The following is a 6786-nucleotide window of genomic DNA, read 5'->3' as shown; positions in this document are numbered from 1 at the left end:
CTTTCATTTCTAAAGACCTCTGGGATCACATGGGGCCTGTCAGCATAATCCAAAATAATCTTCCTGTCTTAAAGTCTGTAAACTCAATTCCATTTGCAAACTATCTATTGTCGCATAATGTGACATATCCAGGTGAAATACCAGGAGACAAAGCTCATTGAGTCAAAAATGTTGTCTACAATATAGGATTTGTTAGAAACATGACACGGTTTCTTCTTTTTTAAAAACAAAATTTTTATTGAGACCATTGTGAATTACAAGACCTTTGTAGTTGGATTTCAAACATAGTGACAGTGAATTAGGGCCATTCCCACCACCAATGTTGACCTCCTTTACCAAAGTTTCTAGAATGCATCTCGTACCTCCACTCAGCCTCCTACCTGCCAGTGTAACAGGTTCATTTTAAGTTTAGATTGTTATAGTTTGGGTCTCTTGATTATATTATTGTTGTCTTTGGCTTGGGTATTTAGTTCTGACTTTTTTTTTCTCTCCACCAATGCACCTGAGACCACTTGGCCCCTAGCCCCATCATCTCTCTCTATATTCTTTATTTTCCTTCAATTTGTAGAAAAATGCATAAGTATGAGGTCTCAAGGTTCTATGAAAAAGGTAGGAGCCCCTATCTAGAAGATACAAATAGAATTTAATAAAAGCAGGGTGGCATTTTTTTTTTTTTTTGCATAGGTGCAGAAAATGTTGGGAAAGTTATAAATGAAGTACCCTTGGCCTAAAAACAAAACAAAACATAACGAAACAGGGTGTCTTTATCCATGAAGTATCTTGTCATAAGACTGACTACAGTTCTCTGGGCCTACTAATTGTCTAACCCCAGTTCTCACGTTTCCTTCTTAATCCATTTACTTTTCTTGATTTTAAGGATCTGTTTTGGGGTGTTGTTGTTGTTGTTGTTTTGGTTTTGGGCCACATCTTGTGGCACTCAAGGATTACTCCTGGCTCTGTGATCAGAAATCACTTCTGGAAGGCTGTGGGGAGCAAATGGGTTGCCAGGTATCAAACCCAGGTCCGTTCCAGATTGGCTGGGTGCAAGATACTGCTGTGCTATCTCTCTGGCCCCAACAACTTGGTTTTGATGGCTGATTCTTTTGTTTGCTTTGGTTTGGTTTTAAAGCCACACCCAGTGGTGCGCAAAGATTACTTTCTACTATTTGCTCACAGAATCACTCTTGACAGGTTCAGGAGGCCAGGGATAAACCTCTGGTCAGTTGCATGCAAGGCAAGCATCTGAACTGCTGTACTATCACTCTGGCCCCAGTGATGGCTGGCTCTTCCGTTATCTGTGTTGGATGGTGGTGGATGATTTTTGCTTCTGTCATCTGTGTTGGTGATGGTGGTTGCTTTTGTTTTTTACTGCATTTACAGTCAAGTGAAAGAACACAAGGACACCTGAGTCTAGCTCTTTTTATAATTAATATTCTATGTTTTATTAAACATTTTATATACATAGAGTTATATTACAATATTTTGTTTATTAATGAAGATATCTAGTATCTATAATATATTTTTAAATATTCTCTTTTTTTGTTGTTGTTGGTTTGGGTCACACCCAACAGAGCTCAGGAGTTACTCCTGGCTCTAACCTCAGAAATGGCTTCTGGCAGGCTCTGGGGACCATTTGAGATGCTGGGATTCAAACCACCATTTTTCTGCACACAAGACATAAGCCTTACCTCCATGCTATCTCTCCGGCCCCCCAAATATACTCTTTCTTTGGATAAAATTTATTTGTAGTTTATAGCCCTCTTTAGATTTTTCCATTACTTTTTCTAATTTTAATTTGTGTGTGTGTGTGTGTGTGTGTGTGTGTGTGTGTGTGTGTGTGTTTGGCCCACACCCGATGGTGCTCAGGGTTTACTCCTGGCTGGCTGACCAGAAATAGCTCCTGGCAGGCATGGCGGACCATATGGGACACCAGGATTCGAATCAACCACCTTTGGTCCTGGATCAGCTGCTTGCAAGGCAAACGCCGTTGTGCTATCTCTCCGGGCCCTAATTTTAATTTTTTTTATCTAAACACCAGGGTTGCTCAATATGTTTAACAAGGTTGTTCGTACTACAGTTCTTTTCTTTCCACAGATAAAATTGTTCATAATTGAACAATAGTCATGCAATGTATAAAAACCTTCATCAGTATGTATTTCCTTCTACCAAAGTCAAGTTTCCCCCTCACCCTCCCTGAAGCCCTCTATCCTCCCACCCTGCCCTCCCCCACTCCAGGCATTTAATGTCACTCTTATCTCTCTTTTTTTCTTTGACATTGTGGTTTGTACCACTGCTAATGAAGGGGTGTCATGAATGTCCCTTATTCATATTAGACCCTTCTTTACTCTTAACTGTACTCTCTGCTCTTTGTGGCAAGCTTCCTACCATAAACTGGTCCTCCTAATCCTTATCTCTTTTGTCCCTAGATATTATCCCCCACAAAGTTTAGTTCTTACTCTACTTCTCTGTAAGGATGAAGAGATCTCACCCAGTTCCTTGCTTATAAATAACATCTCTAAGTCCCAATGAATGTCTCCCAAATTAAGTACTAGTCACATGTTCATTTACATTTTTGATAGCTCTCATTTGGATATTTTTTTAAAAAAGCATTTCAAATTTAGTATGACAAAAATTAGAACTTTCTATTTATTTCACCCAATCCACTCAGCACAATCCTCCCGTAAAATCAAAGATCCAACAATTTACCCATTTGGCCAGAAATCTCATATTCTTTGCCCTTCTTTCTGCTCTCAAGACCTCTGCTGAGACAATTCATTAGCATGTCTTTTAGACTTTTGTCTATTTGTTATCAACATTTCCTACATTTGTCTTGTTCCTTTGGTTCATCTAGCATGATGTCATTGATTTACTGAACCTTGTGATGCCCTGCAGGATGTCCAGCTGGTCCATGTCTCTTCAGATTATGTTATGATAAAGGACCGAAGAGTTCACATAGCTCAGGCAATGGCCATTGGCTATTCCAAAAGAATGTGAATTGTTTCTGATCGTCCTTTTGATAAGAGTAGAAAAAGAGTCGATTTGCTGTTTCGTTGGTCACATACTCCATACCTAAATTCACATTAATCTGCTCTAACCAAGATAACACCTGTACTGCAGCTACAATTGAAGATCCTATTTGGATAGATGGATAGTTCTCTCTTAAGGCTTTGTCTGGAAGTTTAGAAGTCAGTTGGGTGAAATAAACAGAGGTCTGAGACAGGACCCCCCTTTGACAGATATTACAGGGGGTCGGGTACCCTAGACAGTAGGTAGGGCCTGGTCCAAATCCCACTTTTGTATACCGGTGTCTGTGCTAAAATGTTTACCTTGCTAAATGAAAACTTTAAGGAACCTCTACACTGATCATTATATCTGTATTATATCTATAAAAGATATCATTATATCTTTTATCATTTAGGTCCTTCAGAAAGTCAACCATTTGTACTTGGTTGGGGATGGGGAGGGCAGGGGTGGACTAGACCATACCCAACAGTGCTCAGGGCTTAATCCTGACTCTGTGTTCAAGGATCACTCCTGATAGGGCTTGGGGCACCATATGTGGTGCTAGGGATCAAACTGGGTTGGTCACTTGTAAGGTTTATTCACTATACTACTTCTCCAGCCCCTATACATTTTTTCTTTTTATCTGTTTTGTTCTTGCTTGCTTTCTTGTATATATTGGAGCCATATGCAGCTGTGTTCAGGGCTTACTCCTGACACTGTACTCTACTGGGCTTGCAGGGGGTCTATATGGGGTGCTGGGGAATAAATCTGGGTTGTACACGTGTAAGTCAAGTGCCTTACCCACTGTACTATATCCTCAACTCCTGCATTTTCTTCTCCCTCCCTCCCTCCCTCCCTCCCTCCTTTCCTCCCTTCTTCCCTCCTTCCTTCCTTCCTTCCTTCCTTCCTTCCTTCCTTCCTTCCTTCCTTCCTTCCTTCCTTCCTTCCTTCCTTCCTTCCTTCCTTCCTTCCTTCCTTCCTTCCTTCCTTCTTTCTTCCTTTCATATTACTTATTAATTATTAAGTCCTAGTGGTGTGGATGGTGGTGAGGCCTTTCTCAGCTCGGCCTGGCTGGCACCTGCAGCCCCTTCAACCAGTGGTCTGTAGGTGACAGCGAAAAAATGATCCACAGGCAGTCAGATAAAGTTTCAGGAGACATTCAGTTTTATTACAAGGCCCTACTCTAAGCTAAGTCGCTTCTTTCTTCCTCCTCTGCCTCCATCCTGTGTCCCATCTCTCTCCTTGCTGCGTCACCTCTCCCATCCCCCCAGGCAACCCCTTAATTACCAACCACAAACCCCCCAAGCTGTGGGAGGGTCTCACCATCCAGGTGAGATAGGCAGGAGGTTGGAGGGAGGGGTAACATTTTCTTTCTCTCTTTCACTTTCTCTTTTTTTTTTTTTTTTTTTTTTGAGGGGGGTCACATCCAGCAGCGCTCAGGGATTACTCCTGGCTCTGTGCTCAGAAATCGCTCCTGGCAGGCACGGGGGACCATATGGGATGCAAGAATTTGAACAACAGTCCTTTTGCATGTAAGGCAAACACCTTACCTCCATGCTATGTCTCCGGCTCTTTCTCTCTCTCTCTCTCTCACTCTCTCTCTCTCTCTCTCTCTCACTCTCTCTCTCTCTCTTTTCTTTCTTTCTCTCTCTTTCTCTCTCTTTCTCTCTTCTTTCTTCTTTCTTCTTTCTTTCTTTCTTTCTTTTTCTTTCTTTCTTTCTTTTTCTTTCTTTCTTTTTCTTTCTTTCTTTCTTTTTCTTTCTTTCTTTCTCTTTCTTTCTTTCTTTCTTTCTTTCTTTCTTTCTTTCTTTCTTTCTTTCTTTCTTTCTTTCTTTCTTTCTTTCTTTCTTTCTTTCTTTCTTTCTTTCTTTCTTTCTTTCTTTCTTTCTTTCTTTCTTTCTTTCTTTCTTTCTTTCTTTCTTTCTTTCTTTCTTTCTTTCTTTCTTTCTTTCTTTCTTTCTTCTTTCTTTCTTTCTCAATGCATAAGTCCTAGACTCAGGCACCATATGCTCTCCCAAGAACCCCCAGGAATCATCATTTGCACAAAGCTGGGAATAGCCTCTGACCACTGACAAGTGTAGTCTGGAAATAAAACAAACAAAATAAGTGCATACATACAAATATATAATACAATGTAGCCATTTTAGAGTTGACCACTTCATCATTTTAAATACATTTATTTTATTGTGTTAACTATCTATTAACATCCATTTCTAAAATGTTATCTTTTTTTCCAGACCAAAATTGTGTACCATTACACAATAAATACCCTCCCTTGCCCCAAACCATCCCCTGGGGACCAACATTCTATTTCTGATCTCTATGAAGATAACCACTCCAGATGCTTCATCATCTAAGTGGACTCATATGGTATTATCTTTTATGTCTGGTTGTCACTCAGCATTGCTCTTTTTTTTTTTTTAAATATATGGAACGCTTCACGAATTTGCGTGTCATCCTTGCGCAAGGGCCATGATAATCTTCTCTGTATCGTTCCAATTTTAGTATATGTGCTGCGAAGCGAGCACGCATTGCTCAATTTTTATAAAAGTCAAATAATACTTCATTACATATGTATATGTATATATCATTTTTTTTTAAAAAACACATTCATCAGTCAATAGGTATGTAGTTTATTCTGTCTTTTGCTTGTTTGTTTTCTATTTCTGGGCCACAGCCAGCTGTCCTCAGGGATCACTTCTGGCAGGGCTCAGGGAATGAAAATGGTGCCAAGGAATTAAACCCAGGTTGGCTGCATGAAAGACAAACACACTACCCACTATACTAATTCTGTTTCCACTTATGAACTCTTGTTGAATAAAGCTCTTACGACCATGAGTATACAGATGTGTGCCCAAGTCACTGCTTTTAGTTCTTTTGAGTGTATACACAGTAGTGAAATTGCTTAATTAAACAGTAACTCTAAGTTTATGGGGCCGGAAAGATAGAACAGTGAGTAGAGAGTTTGCCTTGCACTCGGCCAACCAGGCTTCAATCCTCAGTATCCCAATATGGTACCCGAGTCTGGCAGGAGTGATTTCTGACCACAGAGCCAGGAGTAATCCCTGAGCACCATGGTCCAAAACAAACAAACAAAAAAAGTCTCTAATTTTACTTTTATGAAGTCACCATACGTTATCCTATAATGATGGCACTGTTTTACATTCTCAGCAGCAATATAAAAGGCTCCAATTTCTTTACATCCTTGCTGGCATATGCTTTATTCTGTTTGATACTGTTTTGGGCCCTACTCAGCAGTACTCAGGTACTACTTCTAATAATTCTGGGGGTATCCTGAGATGCTGGAAATCCAGAGTGGGGACCCAGTAAGTCTTTTGAGCCATGTGCCTGGCCCTGTAGCTGTCTTCATAATAGCCATATTAAAGAGCATAGTAATAGTTTCATATTATGATTTTGATCAGCTTTTTCCTGATCATTAGAAATGTCAAGTATTGCTTCATGTGCATATTGGGCATCTACTTATCTTTGAAGAAATATCTATTTATATCCTTCATCCATATCTTAACAGTTTGTTGTTTGTTGCTTTTTTTTCTCATTTCCCTAAGTTGATGTTGTAATTATTCTCTCTGTTATTTTCATTTTGTTTTCAATCTCTTTTTTTTTGCCTTCTCTATGTCATTGAGTATTTCTTATGATTCTATTTTATCTCTTAAAATATTTATTTCCCCTCCAAAAAAATCATAGTGTTCTTGGGGTTTTGAATGCACATTTTTCTCTTAGCTAAGTCTTCCAGGAACAAGGTAGAGGTGATAGTTAAGTCCT

At 39.6% G+C, this 6786-nt stretch overlaps 1 non-coding gene across 1 annotated transcript; it reads right to left on the bottom strand.

Annotated features, from left to right (window-relative positions):
- Window positions 1-5425: 5425 nt before the first annotated feature.
- LOC126032952 (U6 spliceosomal RNA) lies at window positions 5426-5531 on the bottom strand. The gene has a single exon (XR_007504110.1). It is a non-coding gene; the product is annotated as a U6 spliceosomal RNA (small nuclear RNA).
- Window positions 5532-6786: the final 1255 nt, after the last annotated feature.

Source organism: Suncus etruscus, chromosome 16 (assembly GCF_024139225.1).
Source record: "Suncus etruscus isolate mSunEtr1 chromosome 16, mSunEtr1.pri.cur, whole genome shotgun sequence".
In the NCBI taxonomy this organism is placed as follows: Eukaryota; Metazoa; Chordata; class Mammalia; order Eulipotyphla; family Soricidae; genus Suncus; species Suncus etruscus.
The sequence above is the reverse complement of the archived record's forward strand: the minus strand, read 5'-3'. Positions and strand labels throughout refer to the sequence as shown.